The sequence below is a fragment of the Dipodomys spectabilis genome, unplaced genomic scaffold, assembly GCF_019054845.1.
Source record: "Dipodomys spectabilis isolate Male_0828 unplaced genomic scaffold, ASM1905484v1 ptg000274l, whole genome shotgun sequence".
NCBI lineage: Eukaryota > Metazoa > Chordata > Mammalia > Rodentia > Heteromyidae > Dipodomys > Dipodomys spectabilis.
Window position 1 is genome coordinate 3,626,269 of NW_024870951.1, and position 18,317 is coordinate 3,644,585.

The 18,317-nt window shown below is 35.4% G+C and overlaps 1 non-coding gene across 1 annotated transcript; it reads right to left on the reverse strand.

The window, feature by feature from the left end:
• Positions 1-414: 414 nt before the first annotated feature.
• Positions 415-520, reverse strand: LOC122126311. Its single transcript, XR_006150893.1, has one exon. It is a non-coding gene; the product is annotated as a U6 spliceosomal RNA (small nuclear RNA).
• Positions 521-18,317: the final 17,797 nt, after the last annotated feature.

Below are 18,317 nucleotides of genomic sequence, written 5' to 3' on the forward strand. Positions count from 1 at the left end.
TGCTTTCCAAAGTGGTTGTGTAAGTGTACATTCTCACACACACACACACACACACACACACACACACACACACTCACACACACACACATACACACACACACACACACACACACACACAGAATGTTTTCTTGATCCATTCTTCTAATAAGGGGCATCGGGGTTGGTTCCATATCTTAGCTATGGCAAATAATGCTACAATAATCATTGCTGTGGTGGTTGTTTTAGTATGGACTTGTTTGTGATCATTTGGATGAATGCCCAAAAGTGGGATTGCTGTGTAATAGGGGAGCTCTATTTGGAGTCTTTTGAGGAACCTCCAAACTGCTTTCCAAAGTGGATGAACAAGTGTACACTCACACCAAGAATGCAATAGGCTTCCCTTCTGGCCACATCCCTTCCAGCATCTGTTGTTTTAAAAATATGGAACGATTCACTAAGTTGCGTGTCATCCTTGTGCAGGGACCATGCTAATCTTCTCTGTATGTTCCAATTTTAGTGTATGTGCAGCCAAATTGAGCACAGAACAATTTTTTATATGTAAAGTGTAATTGATTTTCTTAAACTAGACAATTCAACACAAATAAGTTAAATAGAATTGTGAAATTTTAGAACCATGTATTTCTTACATAAGCACACATTTAAGAATAAAGTCAAGATTGACATGCCAAAAACAAAATAATTCCAGGTATTTGTTGTTCATGAGATGTGTAGGAAGAAGAATTCAATTATTCTACACAAGGCACCTGTCATAATGATCATTGCAGCAAATGTTAAGGTTTGTTAAAAGTTTTAATGTTTTAAATATGTTTCATTTTGGGATTTGCTTATATATGGCAAAATCAAGACTGTTTGCAGGTCATAAAATTTTTCGATAAAGTATATAATTTTTCTGGTAACATGTACTAGTAAGTATGTACATTTCATAGTTTATAGAAACTTTACTAATGATAAGTTGCAAAGACTGTGTAAAGAAGCAGAGTGAAGAGGTAAAATTTTAAGTACACAGTTTCTGTTAAAACTTTAGGGCTCCCTTACGTTATATGTTTGTGATGAACAAATAATGATATAAGCCACATACAAATGGTGAGATGAACTATAAATAGTAATCTTAGTGGGTAAATTTAAAAGCTACTCATAGCTTTATCCAGATTTAAATGTATAAGAATATGAGAAAATAGTAAAATCAACTGTGTACACTTCAAATACTGAAAACCCTGGTAATTGTTTTCTTTTTTATTTTAGTAATCATTAATATTTAATTATTGTTTTCTTTATTTATAGCATTTTTTCCTTGTTGTAATATAATACAAATTTTTGTGAGTAGTGATTAAGAGGTACTTTGAGAATATTATTGGGATGGCCATACCATATTTCATAGGTGCATGTGAACGTACAAAGAGCAAAACTAAAAACAAAATACTGATTAAAAATTTAATCAAGTAGAGTCTGAATCAGGAGTGTTGATAAATGTCCACACCTAAATCTTAACCCTAAGCTGAAGTAGTGTTATTACAGAATTGAGGCTACAAAATTGTTTTGTTTTGTTATGTTTTGTTTTTTTTTGCTTTGGTTTTGTTGGTTGTGGGGCTTGAACTCTGGGTCTTGGGTACTGTCCCTCAGCTCTTCAGCTCAAGGCTAGCGCTATCACTTGATCCACAACACCACTTTCACATTTTTCTGCTTATGTCGTGCTGAGGCATGAAATCCAGGACCTCATGCATGCAAGGCAAGCACTCTACCACTGAGCCACCTTCACAGCACCTGAGAAACTGTGATTTAAAAAATCATCTGAACAATATTTGCTTTCTGCTATGGGTTATATAATGAAATATGTGAACACATTTTTATATTTTTGTGAATTGTCATACTTCTAAATTTATACTAACTGCAGCCAATTTATCCTTTTCAAAGTCAAGAAATATTTCTGAGAATTTGCTTCTGTGAAGAATGTTTTTGCATTTATAATTTCTTCTGAGTCATTTTTATTTTTTATCAAAATAATTTTATATTTTATGTTGATGAGTTATCATACATCAAATACCTTCAAATGTATATGTAGAGTCTCAAGATAGCAGTATGAATATTCTCATAAACCTCTTGTTTATCTGTTACGCACTATAAGTATTATGATATTTTTCTCTCTCTTTCACTCTCTCTCATTTCCGCTCTTTCTCTTTCATGCTCCTTGTCTGCTACTTAGAATTTCTGCTGGTCTACTATTATCCTTCAGGGTCCACTGGTTTTGTGGGAACATGATAAGGACCATCAGTTACCCTTGCATTCTTTAAGAGTTATAACAGTGACGTGAAATTATTCTTTGCCATTCTAAATGGAAAAACAACAGATCTAGGAATTCCTTTTCACTTTTAGTACTATTATAAATTTTATCTCATATGAATCATTGAGACTGATAAGATACTTTTAGCCTGGGTCCTAAAAATTCTTTTTCTTTTACAAACAACCTTTTTCTTTTATTATCAGTAAGTAATAAAAACAACGCTATCCTATGGAAAGTAGGCTGAAGTTGTTCACAGGGATGAAAAACAAGGTAATGGGGGAAGTGAGTACAAAGGATACACCTCATATAGCACAGATACTTACACTTTGTGATAAGGACAATGTGCTGGGAATTCTAGATTAATTCAATGAACACCTGATATATATGAACATATATTTATGTTTGTATATTTATTTATATATGCATATATGTGTATATCGGCCCATATATGTAAACATGAATGTTACTATACACACAAATACACACATACATACACATATGTACACATGCACAAATGGAAAAAGACACATATATAGCAAACATAAGTTTTACTAGTTGTTCAATATGCCTTAGACAGACTGCTTGGAAATAAATGTGTTGAAGATGTATTTGTCTCTAAGAGTTCTTTTACCACTCCTCTTTTTTTTTTTTTGTCGGCCGTGGGGCTTGAACTCTGGGGCTGGGCGCTGTCCCTCAGCTCTTCAGGTCAAGGCAAACGCTCTACCACTTGAGCTACAGTGCCACTTCCGGTTTTCTGGTGGTTTATTGGAGATAGGAGTCTCACAGTCTCTCCTGCCCGGGCTGGCTTTGAACCGCGATCCTCAGATCTCAGCCTCCTGAGTAGCTAGGATTACAGGAGTGAGCCACCAGCGCCCGGCTTTACCACTCCTCTTATCTCTTCCAACTTGTAGGTTTAGAGATATTCGACTTGAAAAATGCAGTACAAGTGATAGCAAGTCACTCAGAAATCTCAATAAGTATAGGTCATATGATGTCTCCCTGCTCACCATGGAATCCTTGCTCTTGTAGACACTCTCAACAGCCAAATTAGTAGGACAATATCCTTGTTAAGAATAAAGTTATAAGGCTTTAAATGGCATCCTTCCTTGGGCTCTTTTCCAACAGCCAGCATCAATTCTTAAGCAGATGAGTGACTTCTCAGAAGACTGGAGCGCAGGTCAAAATTTAACCAAACCATATGAAATTTCTAAAGTGAGAAATGCTGACTGAGGTTGTGCCGATGTCCTGGCAACGAAAATAAGAAAAAAGAAAGTTTTTTATGTATTAAAATTTGAGAATAATTTGTAACCTGTCAATAAATGTGTAGAACACAATTATACCAGCTCACAAAAGATGATGTGCATTTCCTTTATGTGCTTTTGGACTTGGAAAGTGTTCTTAAGTGTGTCTACACAAGTAGAATCAGCATGAAACAAGCCAGCATTTCTTCATTTAAGACACAAGGAAAGTATACAGGTTGACCCATTGTAACAATGAGATTTGCAAGATAATATTAGAGGGGGATGTAAGGAGGTGTTGGGGATGTGTGAAGGTAAGGAATAGTAGGGGAAAAACAAAGGAGGTTGTAACAATGCTCAATAAAAATGTACTCATTACCTTACTTATGTAACTGTAACCTCTGTGTACAGTATCTTTACAATAAAATATATATTAAAAACGTACAAGGAAAACTTACTTATAGCAAGTTGTATTTGTCACTCAATATAAGTAAGGTATTGGTTTTAGGAGCACAGGCATATTAAAATTTTGCAAGCTCAAATTCTCTACATAAACACAGTTTATTATTTTCATTAGAATCTGTCCACAACCTAGTGCAGTGTAATTTCTGTGAAAAAATTTTACTACATTCTATGTTTGTAATGGAAAATAAAATATTTTCACTATCAACAGATACAAATTTATTTTAGATAATTTTTGTCTGCATTTTGTGGATGGAATTGCGAGAGCTAATTTGAAAAGCACAAATTTAATCACCAAGAGCTGTTCTCAAGATGTAACAAAAATCTAATACAGCATCATTGAATGGTATGGGACTCTAAGGAGAAGTACTTGAATTGAAACATTATCAGAAAGTGTAAGCACGCAAAGACTATTTAGAAATGCAGCTGCTAGATTTCTCATGGAGAGCTTTTATAACATTTTGTGAAACACAGGTCAGAACCTCATGGAAGTGTAGACAATTTTCCTTCACCTTTCTGTCAATCTTGGTCATTATCAATCATAATATAGCTAATCTAGAATAATCTATAATAAGAAAATGCTTATGAGAAGTGGGGGAAGACGTTGGAGAAGAAGCTGGAGGCTAAACAATCTCTCGCATAGAAAGCTAATTTAGTGTTCCAGTATCACACCCAGTGTGCCATCACAGTACAGAGTTTGGCTAGAGAGGGAAAATCCAGGGAAGGAGACAGATCTGAGCAGTTGCTGTAGCCATGGCTGAGGCAGCTTTGGTGGTGGCCATAGCCAACCCGCCATACCTACAACAGAGAGGTTCCAGGACAAAGGCAGCAGACACATTGGATGAGCAGATTCAACTCAACAACAGCAACAACTGAAAAGGAGCAAATGAATTAAACCATCTTAACAGGCCCATATCAAGCATTGAAATAGAAAAAGCAATAAGAGACCTCATGTCTAAGAAAAGCCCAGGACCACATGGATTTACAGCAGAATTCTACAAGGCTTTCAAAGCAGAGCTCATATAAATACTCCTCCAACTCTTCAATGAAATTGAAAGATAAATCTCAGGACCAAACTAATTCTATGAAGCCATCAAAACCCTCATCCCAAAACCATGCAGGAACTCATCAAAGAAAGAGAATTATACACCCATTACTTTGATGAACATTGATGCCAAACTTCTCAACAAAATTTTGGCCAAACAATTCAACAATTCATCCAAAACATTACATACCATGATAAAACAGGATTCAGTTCAGGGATCCAAAGATGGTTCAATATACACAAATCAATTAAATAACACCACTTTATGATGAAGTTTCTGGATAAACTAGGAATCCAGGGAACATTCCTCAATAAAATAAAGGCTGTATATGACAAACCTGCTGCCAGCATTATACTTAATTGTCAAAAAGTAAAGACATTTCCTCATAACTCAGGAACGAGACAAGGATGTCCACTCTCTCCACTTCTCTTCAATTTACTATTAGCATGCCTAGCTACAGCAATAAGAAAAGATGAAAACCGAAAAGGGATCCAAACAGGGAAAGATGAAGTAAGACACTCCCTCTTTGCAGATGACATGATCTTGTATTTAAAGAATCCCATGGATTCCACTCCCCAATTACTCATGCTGATTCAAAACTATGGCAATGTATCAGGGTATAAAATTAACCCTCAAAAATCAGTGGCTTTTCTGTATGCCAACAATAAGAAAAGCGTGGCTGCAATCAGAAAAGCAACTCCATTCTTAATAACCCCACATAAAATAGAATAACATTGAATTAACTTAACCAAAGAAGTAAAGGATCTCCATGATGAAAACTTTGAAAACCTGAAAAAGGAAATCAAAACAGAACTTAGAAAGTAAAAAACTCCCTTGATCCTGGATTGGAAGGATTAACATCGTGAAAATGACAATACTTCCCAAGGCTATCTACAAATTCAATGCAATACCTATCAATATTTCAATCTCATTCTTCAAGGAAATAGAAGAGGCAATCCAAAAAGTCATATGGAATGATAAAAGGCAGTGAGTAGCATAAGCAATCCTTAATAGAAAGAACAGTGCTGGAGTAATATCAATACCAAATTTCAAACTCTACTACAAAGCCTTAGCAAACAAAACAGCTTGTACTGGCACAAGAACAGACCTCAGGACCAATGGAATAGAATTGAAAACCCAGAAATGAGCCTACAGACCAATAGGTACCTAATCTTTGATAAAGGAGATAAAAAATAGAATGGAAGAAAGACAGCCTATTCAGTAAAAGTGCTGGCAAAATTGGTTAATCACTCATAGAAAACTAAAGCTATATCCTTATATATCATCCTGTACCAAATCAACTCCAAATGTATCAAAGACCTCGGAGTCAAAGCAGACACCCTGATAACATTACAGGATGGAGTAGGACATACCATATGTCTCCTGTGAAGAGGCGGAAATTTTCTTAATAGAGACCCAGAAGCACAACAAATCAAAGAAATGTTGGGTAAATGGGATTGTATGAAATTGCAGAGCTTCTGCATGGCAAAGGACATAGCTAGCAAGATCAATAGAAAGCCCATTGATTGGGAGAAGATCTTCGCTAACCATACAATATACAAGGGTCTCATATAAAATATATGTGGAACTCAAAACATTAAATCCCCCAACAACAAACCCTAAAAGAAACAACTTCCCAATAAATAAGTGGACTAAAGACTTCAAGAGAAACTTCTCTGAAAAGGAAAGAAGGAAGGCCAACAGACACATGAAGAATTGCTCAACCTCCCAAGCCATAAAAGAAAAGCAAAACAAAACAACATTGAGATACCACCTCAAGCCATTTAGAATGGCTATAATAGAGAAGTCTAATAACAACAGATCCTTGAGTGGATGTGGCCAGAAGGGAACCTTACTCCATTGTTGGTGGGAATGAAACTTGTTCCACCACTTTGGAGTAGTATGGAGGTTCCTCAAAAGATTCCACCTAGAACTTCCCTATGACCCACCAATCTACCTTTTGGGCATTTACCCAAATGATCACAAACAAGACCATACTAACGCTACCAACACAACTATATTTATTGCAACATTATTTACCATAGCTAAGATATGGAATCAACCCAGAAGCCCCTCAGTAGATGGATGGATTGAGAAAATGTGGTATTTAACCAAGTCCTAATCTTAGAGAGGGAAATGGTTTGGATAGAATGATAGGAGAGAGATTACAAAAAAAAGAACAAGAAAAAATGAAAAAACCAAAATTTAAATTTAAGTAGTGAAACACTTAAAAATTATGTAAGTTTAAACAAATGATATTGAGAGAAGAAAAGGATAAGATGAGAAGAAGGGATGGATTGAAAGGAGAAATGAAAACTAAAAAATAAAAATTCTTAAAATTAGTTACTTGAAAATTATATACATATAAAGAGATAATACTGCTATTAAAAATTTAAGCCTAAGAGGTTGTGAATTGAGTAATAAATTTCTGGATTAAATGTGTACAAAATGGGGTATAAGGTCTAATAATCAACGACAGGTATATATCTGGGAATGAGCCAAACAGCAATTTCGTCACGCAAAAAAAGAAAAAGAAAAAAATGAAAAGAATACGTAAAAAGGACCAAAAATTCAGAGGAGATAAAAAATGCATGTGCACACACACACACATACACACACACACACACACACACACACACACACACACACACACACACACGTATACACCTACAATAAACATTATGGGAGGAAAATAAGATTAATAGAAAACAATTTTTAAAATTAAAAACTTTTTAAATGGTTCAAATAAGAGTTCTTTGATTGCAACAATGAGATGTACAATTCACTATGTAGAAAAACGAAATTAACAACTTTGGTGGGGGGTGGGGGAGGAGCAGGTGTGGGGAGGGGAGAAGTATGGGAAGGGATGGGAAGGGGAAACAACAAGGAGGCAAAAACGCTTGATAAGAAATATACTCGTTATCTTGCCCATGTAATGGTAACTCCTCTGTACTGTATTCTCACAATAAAAAAATAAAATTAAATTTAAAAAAGAGTTCTTTGATTTTTTTTTGGTGGGGGGGGAATGAGGGCAATGGGATGATTGTGTATCTCCCATGTCCATAACCAGTCTCTTGGTGGAGTCTCTGGTCTGCTTGTGGTGTTTGGTTTTCCTGTGGCTTGATTGTTTTCTTAAGTCAGTTTGTTTGAGCAGGCAGAAAAATGCTTTGCCTATCCCATTGTCTTGTGATCCTCCTCCCAGGCTAGTTCAGTGGGAGGTAGATTTGCTTTGAGTATCCCAAAAGAGCGAGATGGGAGTTTCCTCTAGTTTGGAGATGCTGTGATGAGACTAGGTTATGGGTAGAGTTGAGGCCTTTCAGCAATCAGTAGCTTTTCCTTCTTGGGCTAGCTCCTGAGTCTCTCAGAGAGCCCAGCTTGGAGCCATTCTCAGGGTTTATGTTTACTGAGTTTTGTTCCTCTAGGCTGCTGTAGGGAGGGGCAGCCTCTGGCTATGTTTACCCAGTGATGAAAGTCACTCTTCAGGGGGCAGATTTTTCTCTGTCAGGGTTGGTTGACTTTCCCCTGGGTGGAGCTGAGCCTGGCAGGTCAGGGCAGGTTCCAGTGACCTGCTAAATGACTCTTTTGTTTTCTTCCAAGGCCTGAATTGGAGCTAGTTGCTCAGCTGGGCCTTTGTTAGTATCAAAGACAGAGATCTCCAGTGGTAGGGGACGTCCTTCCCTCCTCTGCTTCCTGAGAAGGAATGAGGAGATCAGGGTTCTACTCATGCCAGAGTCTTGTTCCTGGGCAGTTTCTGGTCTGTGATCTGCAGGATGAATATATCTGCTCCTTGTCAGTTCTTGCTTGTGTTGGGTAGAATCCGCTTGCCTGCCACATCTGGCACCTTTGTCCCAGATTCTCTCTGTAGTTATGGCTGCTAAGAGTGTGTCTGCTACCAACTCTGCCACTGCAGCCATAGCTAGCTGCATGTGTTCAGATCTCTTTCCTTGCTTGGATTTTCCCTCTCTGTCCAAACTCTCTGTATTGAGATGACACACTTGGTGTGACTCTGTAGCCTAAGACTGTTCACTGGAATACTAAAATGCTTTCTATGGGAGAGCTTGTTTAGCCTTCAGCTTCTCCTCTCCCATCTTCCCCTAAATCTCATGAATTTTTTATGAGTGTTTTTTTTTTTAGGGAAAAATGTCATTGGTGTTTATATTTTGTGTTGGCATAAAATGAGCCTACTATTGTCTTAATTTAATAAAATAAAATTCTCTGGCTGGGCACCGGAGGTTCATGCTTGTAATCCCAGCTACTCGGGAGCCTGAGATATGAGGATCTCAGTTCAAAGACAGCCCGGGTAGCAAAGTCTGTGAGACTCGTATCTACAATAAGCCACTAGAAAATCAGAAATGGCACTGTGGCTCAAGCGGTAGAGTACTCACCTTGAGCTGAAGAGTGTAGGACCATCGCCGAGGCAGAGAGTTCAAGCCCCACGACCAACCAATTAAACAAAACAAAACAACAACAACAAAAACAAAAACTCTCTGATTCTATGAGAGCATAAATTTTGTGGGGAATGGTTAAGACAAGGTTGTCATTCTAAAAAAAATATATATATCACCCCCCAAATAAAGGAACAATAGGAAATATATAGCAGGAAACTTATAAATCTTAATGGACTAACAGTCTGTCAGTTTGTTTTAAGTTTTTATCAAAAATGAAAGTAATACTGGATAATATTTTATTAAGAAATTTAAATTTCTTTAACCCTGACATTTAAGATTCAGTTTAAAAAGAAATTCAACAGGTGACAGTGTTTTCTCCTTACTTTTCCAAAGAAATGATTATTTCAACAGTATAGTGTATAGCGCAATATAACCAGAAAGCATTTTTAAGGAAAAAAAATTCCAATTCTTTTTTTGCTTGTCTGTATTTAAAGCTGCATACCACATCTTACCCACCCTATTGTCTGTCTTCTCATTTGAAACATTTCAGTAAATGTGTCAGCCAACAAAGTTTTACAAAATAGCATGCTTTCATTCATTGTGCTTTCCAAAATATATCTCACAAATGCCAACAACAAAACACAACTTGAAACATCTGTGGATTTTTCTATTTATGGTGCAAAGTAATCACTTTCCATAATCCTTAGAACCAACTCTTCACAGGCATTAAATGCTCTTTCACTTCCATGCTTTAGAACAGCAGCATGTAACAATGGTGTACTTGTAAATTTGTTCACCACATCTGGTTTGTTTACAGCAAGCACTGTCTTCATGGAAGATGGTAATAGATGAGTTGTGCAATTATGTAGTTTAAAAGGGCTCTGAGTTGGGGATAAAGAATATCCATTTATGTGACTAAATATTTAAATTAAATCCTATAATGTATGCTCCTTCAATTTTCTGGCTAACATGTTCTACAATCTAGGTATTTTTAAAAGAAATATTGTACGTTGTTTCCTTGGTGACAACGTAATTGGAAGACTTAAAATTTTCCTATACCATGGCCATCTGAAATGAGATGGATGTACTTAGGTTAACATAATGAAATGTTGGGACAGCATTAATGTTTGAATCTTGGATGGGATTTGATTGGAATTGTGACAGGCTTTCATAGTATGAGAAGAAAAACAAAATACCATACTAATACTTTTATCTGCCACATTGTTTTATTAGTTTATTCAAACACACACATATAAACAGATACACATTATGAAGACCCAGTCAGTCTGCAAGAAAATATTTTAATAGGAATTCCATAAAATATTTAGTCTGCTGAGATCTGATTAGAATTTTAAGAAATATCTAGTGGCTTCCACCCCTGGACAAGTTATTATCATTGGTGAAGATGTTGCCATTGGATTTTAGAATGCCCCAGGAAGACCTATGTGTTTAAGAGAAATGACATTCCAATTCCTCCCAGACTGTGGAGTTCTTCTGGAGATTAAGTTCTTCAGAGTGAAACACATGAGAAAATAGACTCTCATCTTCTTTCTTCTTTTATTTTTTAATCATTCTAGGTAAAAAACTTTTCTCTTTGACATACTCCCCTCCTTGATATTGTCTTGGCACTGGCCCCAAAAGCAATAAAACCAGCTGAACATACACTGAAACATTCAATCTTGTAAATCTGAGTAAGCCTTTCTGCTTAATAAATAGACAATATCACTTATTTTGGTAGGTTATAAAGCTAACCCAAAGTTCTAGTCTTTCTAAAAATGTAGAGTATATTAAAATATGCTTCATTATAAAATATCTAACTCCATGTTGTATATTGTGTTTTTTATTCTGTTGATCCTAGCGCTTACAATCAGGACCTAATTGTAAAACTGTTTGCAATAAATAATCACATTACTTTTATGATTCCATAATTTAACTTGTTTTCCTACATATTTATAGAATGTTGTAGCTATGGAAAATCAATAAATATTGAATTTTGATATAGGATTGCCTATCACTGCAAGTGTTGTCAAAATTTATCTAAACTGAAATGATTGTCATTGATATCTTTCTCAAGATTCCACATGTTTATACTTTCAGCTGACCTTTTACAAAACTCATACCCCAAACATAATTTTTAGTTTGTTCATGCCATCATAGGAACATAAATATATGGCACAAAATGTTAATTAACTTTTTCTGCTGTCATTAATGGAGTATACCTAATAGAATTAAGTATATACCCTCAGGGAAATAAGATACTTCCTTCTAAATCCAGACTTGCAGGCAGACAGAGAGACACCCACACCCACACACATACACACACACTCACACACACACACACACATACTTACTACTCTGACTCAGGTTAGGTTCCAGACTTTGGGTATCAGACAATGATCTATTAATCAAATTTGCTTGTCCAGATATAAAATACATTCATAATTCCACACATACAAAAACACCATATCATTCAAAATAATGAAAATATAAAACATAACCACCCCGCTATGGGCCATCTACTCGCTGATTTCATTCATTTATGTCGATGCATTTTTCATATCATAATTAAAAGTCTTTTTGTATCTCTCTGATTAGCAGATAATATGTTAACATATGAGAGAAAATGTAGGTAAAATTACTTTTTGCATACGAAATAATGACATTTGTGAGGATAAAACATGCCTGATTTTCAGTTTGGTTGCCAAAATGGAACTATTAGACCTTTTGAATACTTAACTTTAAATCTGAACCTTCTAATTTCACTGGGATTTGAATTGTGTTACTTACAATATTAATGTAACATAAAAGCATTACTAAATAGAAAGAAAATTATAAGTTTATCACACCTTAATCCCTGAATTGACTTTATTATAAAAACAATTACATTTATGTAACATCATAAACATCCTGAAACAAAGTATGAGGTATGGAAACAGAAGACTCCATTTTTTGTTCAGTGTATGTACTCGTTATTTATAGTTTGAGATGATTCTGTCTTCTTTACTTTATGCATGGTATATTCATTCTCGTCTTCAGGAAGGTGGGGGTGGGCACAGAGCTTTAGGGAAAGGGTGAAAAAATGAAGCAGTGGAGTTCCTTGAACATTGATGAAAGTGAACTATTTAACATATGGGTGGGGAAAGAAGGGAGGGAATGGGAAAATATGAGGGAACACAAGACATTTCATAAAAGGAAATGTACTCATTACCTGATTCATGTAATTGTAATCCCTCTATAAATCAACTTAATAAAAGAGTAAATTTATTTAAAAAAGGCAAGCAAAATATTGTTTCTTAGAATCATACGAGTATGCTTTGTTCACTGGTTTGAGCTGGTTGCGTCTATCTCTGAAAATAGCTAAATTTACATTCATTGGGCAAATTTTTGAGCTACTAGTAGTTAGAAGTCAATTATGATTGGATGTTTTTCTGAGACTCTAATTCATTTATTTCTTTAATCTAATTTGTATGATTTCTATTTACCAGTTTTTGAATTGGCTTGTTCCTGTTTTTCAAGGACCTAGTGGTGCATTATTAGTGCTGATTTAAGATTGTTCTAATTTGTTGATGTACATAGTCAAAGCTATAAATTTTCCTGAGTATTGCCTGTGTTCTTGTGTCCAAGAGGAGGTAGTATTTTGGCTGTTCACTTCTACTGAATTCCATAAACGTTGGAACTTCCCTCCATATGTCTTCATTGACTCACTGATGATTTAGCAATGTGTTATTCAGTCTCTGTGAGTTTCAGAATTTTTTGTGATGCCTTTTGATGTTGAGATCTAATTTGGTCTCATTGTGGTCTGACATGATACGAGGAGTAATTTCATTTTTATTTTTGAATTTTCACAGATTTTCTTTGTGATCTAAGATATAATCTATTTTGGAGAACGTTCCATGAGCTGTTAAGTATAGCTTGTCAAACCAGGTATTTGGTTTTGATTTTTTGCTAGATTTTGACCTGGATGGCCTGTCCAGAGGTAAGAATGACGTGTTCAAGCAACCAACAATGCGTTTGGATGTATGCATATTTTTAGGACAAGTAGTATTTGTCTGATGAATTTGAGAGATCTAGGATTCAGGGCATTGATATTTAGCATTGTCATATCCCCCTGATGGAGACTTTCCTTCATCAACATTTAATGTCCCTTTTAGTCTCTTTTTACTTTTATACCAATTTTAATTTAAAGCCAATCTTATCTAATTAATATAACTACTCTTGCCTGTTTATGAGGTCCATTTTTAATTTGTAAAGATGATGTATAGAAGGGATCCAATTACATAAGTCAAATGATGAGCGTATTTCTTTTTCAACAGTGTCACCTCTTCCCTCATATTCTCCTAGTTTTTCCCTTTCAACCTCCCTCCCCCATATGTTGTATAGTTCATTTACAAGGTAGTGTCTATTGAGTGGCACTGCTACATTTGTTCACCCTTTGTCCCACCATTTCTGTGTTTCCCCTTGCCCTTTACAAACTTGCATATAAGACCAAAGGTGCAGAAATTGAAACAAAAAAACAGCATCCAAATTCAGATGGAAAAATCAAAATAATAAAAACCTCTCATTATCAATTCTTGGAGATCAATTTGGTGAACATTATTTCATATGATAATATTCATATAGCTATTGAGCCTTTGTGATCCTGTCCAAAGGGCATCCTCCTTTGATCTCACTGTATAAATGTTTAGAATCCCATGTAATTTATCATGTCCTAATGTAATGTTTTCTCTTTTAACATCCAACTCTGTTTTAAGTTGTAGAATTAAAGGCACATTCTAATACAACAAATGAGGGAAATCGGGCAACTTATATTTTTTGAGTCTGATTTTCTTCACTTAATATAGGTTTTTTCCAAGTATTTCCATTTCCTTATGAATGGTATAATATCATTTTTTCTGGGTGAATAGAGTTGCATCATACTGAAGAGTTTCTTCATGGCAAAGAAAAAAGTTAGCAGGGTATATAGAAAGAGAACAGAATGGAAGAAGATTTTTACTAACTAAGCACTAGACAAGGGTTTACATAACTAACCCATATTTACAGATCAAATAAACCCAAATAAACAAGAGCCCAATTAATGTATGGGATAATGACTTAAGGAGAACTTCATAGTAGAAAAGTGACAATGACAAATAGACATATCTCTCTCCATGAAAGAAATGCAAATCCAAACAACACTGAGATTCTTCTCATCCCTGTTACAATGCCATTATGAAAAAATGAACAATCCCAGATACTGATAGGGATGTGGTCCAAAGGAAACTCTATTATATTGGTGGAAATGTAATCTTGTTCAACGGCTTTGGAAAACACTATGGAGGTTGCTCACAAAAATGAATAGAAAGCTCCCTATGATACAGCAATTCCACTTATTGGCATTTATCCAATAGAGCAGAAACACGACCACACTGAAGCTGCCAGAACAATCATGTTCATTGTTGCATTATTTTCTGTAGCCAACATATGGAATCAACCCAGATGCCTCTCACTGCAATAAGGGATCAAGAATTGTGTTCCTGTGTGTATATGAATTATATATATAATTTTATTGATTCCTATTTACAAGTATTTATGTATATATACATACATAATCAAATTTTATTCATCAATCATTAAGAATAATATTGCACCATTTTTTGGGGGGGTCCAGGCGTGGGGCCTGAGCTCTGGGGCCTGGGCGCTGCCCCTTAGCTCTTCAGCTCAAGGCTAGCGCTCTACCACTTGAGCCACAGTGCCACTTCCGGCTTTTTTCTTTTTGCTTATGTGGTGCTGAGAAATTGAACTCAGGGCCTCATGCATGCAAGGCAAGCTCTCTACCACAATTTTGAGTATACAGAAATCATAGTTACTGGTCATGTATTTCTCATGTTTGAGTATCAAGTCATTTCAGACAAAAATTGAATTTCATATATTTTATGTCAACAGTGATTTTTTAGAAATTGAATCAATCTTAATATGAGATAACTAAAGCAAGATTTTCCATGACTTTTCCAATTATTCCTATAGACATTAATATAACTTATTTTTGAATGGTAGGAAATTCATATTATACCTACTTTCTATAGAATAATTAAGAAATAAATGATCGTGATAGCATTCATTTTTCCTTCACTAGAAAGAATGAACCTCGCTATAGACGACAAAATACTTCAATGAAAATGCCATAAAATTATGAAAAGTTTGAGTGACTATAAGTTGAATGAAATAGTCATTTTTGCAGGTCACAAAATGAAATCTCTTGAAGCTTCTTTATCTGTTAAATAAACTGTATTTGCATTCAAAATATTTCATTCATCTCTCCAACAGTGGTATAACCAAACGAACTCCATGCCAAATAGCTTATCTGTTTAATTCAAGTAAATATTTAGGAACAGAAGTTATCACACTTGTATAGAAATATCTACCCATCATTCTAGAAATTAAATCTGAAATCATAAAGGATTGGGATTAATAATTAGCTTTCACTATGTTGCCATAAATAGGTTGTGAATCTTTTCAAGTGCGCACAGTTGTAGAGGTATGGTCACTGAGAACTTGTGATCAAAGACGATGTCAAGATCAAAGTCTTTCCTCCTCTTCCTTCTTTTCCTTCTCTGTCTCCTTCTCCTTTTCCTTCTGCTTCTCCTTCTTCCCCTCCTCCTCTTTCTCTCTCTCCCACTCCTATTCCTCCTCTTCTTTACTTTCTGTCTTCCATGAATACACATACTCCATCACATGTTCCTGACATTGTATTCTGTGCCACCACCAACCCAAAGCAATGAGGGTCAGAAACATAAACTGAACTGTATAAAATCTGATGCCAAGGTTAATCTTTCCCCCTTATTAATTAATTTTATAAAATATTTTGTCATATTAATAGGAGACTGACACAGCATGCTCTCATTTATTATAAGGGATAGGATTTACTGGAAAAAAATCTAACATCACCCTAATGAAATGATTTATTAAATCAATATTATATTAGGACAAATCTACTTTTAAATAACAGATATACTTCAACAAGAGGCAAAAAATTCACCTCTCTGGTTTGCTATGAAAAGACAGCAGAATTCAAACTGTTCCTCATGGAAATTGACCTATAATTGGCAATATTGTCAATTTCATAAATGATTTAAGAAGACTGAAGAACAAATTTCAACTCTAAATAAGAGATAAAATTTACTTTGTCCCTGTAAACAACCTTTGTATTCTATCTATGACTTGTATTCTATTTTAATCATATTTTTAATTGACTTTAATTGGTTGCATGGGAGTATCTGATTGACCATGCAGTTTATGAATAGTGTATAGTGAGTTATTTTGTTTTTTTTCTTCTCTTCTGAGGTTTGAACTCTGGGTCTGAGCCCTGTGCATGACCTCCATTCGATGAACACTAGGACTCTATCACTTGAGGCAAAGCAGTACTTTCAGATTTTTCTGACATTTAATTGGGGATAAGAATCTCACAGACTTTCCTACCTGGGCTGGCTTAAACCTCAATCCTCAGCCTCCTGAGTATCTAGGATTACAGGCATGAGCCGTTAGTGCTATCTTAATACAATGCATCGTTTTCTTTTTGACCAGTCCTGGGGCTTGAACTCAGGGCCTTGGCAATGTCCACGAACTTCTTTTCCTCACACTGGCACTTTACGACTTCTGTCACAGTGCCAATTCCAGCTTTATTTTGTTAATGTAGAAGTGAGGAATCAAACCCAGGGCTTCACAGTATTCCCCTAAGACTACCACTAAGCCACATTCCCAGCTCAATACAAAGCTGGATGATCATTATCCCTCATTCTTTTCAATCCTATCTCATTCCTCAATTTACATAATTTTGTAGAGTATTCATTGACTTGCAGTGTCATATACAGTCACTCAGAGGATATATCACAGATCATATTTTATTGAAAGTCTTATTCATCAACATATTAAACGTGTGCATTATAGAATTCTGTGACTTTAAATTCTAAATTATCACTCAGATTCACCCATTACTATTCTAAAATTTTTCTTAAGGTTAATGCAAATGCAATCTGTAATTCTTCGATAAAGTACAATGATTAATAGAATGTTAAAGAGTTGGACTATGAATATCACCTTCAGTTCTAGAACATTTTTTCATCACTACCCTCTCAAAGTACTCCAATATCTATTATTAGTCACTTCCTGTGTTCATTTCAACCTACACTCCACTTTTCCAACCATTACTTCATAGTCTACCACTACGGCTGTGTCCATTTTAAAAAGCTCATATAAGTAAAAATTGAAGTTTATTTTATCCATTCCTTCCAAGTAAAATTAGTTTCCGAACCAAGTCCATATAAATTTTTCCTAGGGATATACCATATAGATTTGTATGTGTGTGTATAATTCTATAATACCCTCAATGGGAATTTCAATATTTTATTATATGTTATTATAAAAGTTTTCTTTTTGGGGGGGGAGGGGTATGGTCGTGGGGCCTGAACTCTGGGCCTGGGTGCTGTCCCTCAGCTCTTCAGCTCAAGTCTAGCGCTCTACCACTTGAGCCACAGCTCCACTTCCAACTTTTTTCTTTTGCTTATGTGGTGCTAAGGAATCGAACACAGGGCCTCATGAATGCAAGGCAAGCACTCTACCACTGAGCCACCTTCCTAGCCCTATAAAAGGTTTGCTTATGTATATAATTGTACATGTGTTTTGTTGGACATATGTTGAAATATATTTTGTATATGAAATTATGATTCAAAATGCTGCATCATAGAGGCAACTCTATGTGTAATATCTTAGATTGCCAGTATGTTTAACAAATTGACTATATCACTTTAACTGTCAAGCACCAATATATAAGGATTCCAATTTCTACATATTGGTTATGCACTGCTATTCTATTGTTTTTTCTATTTCCACTAATCTCTATATGTATGCAATGTATAGGTATGGTATGATT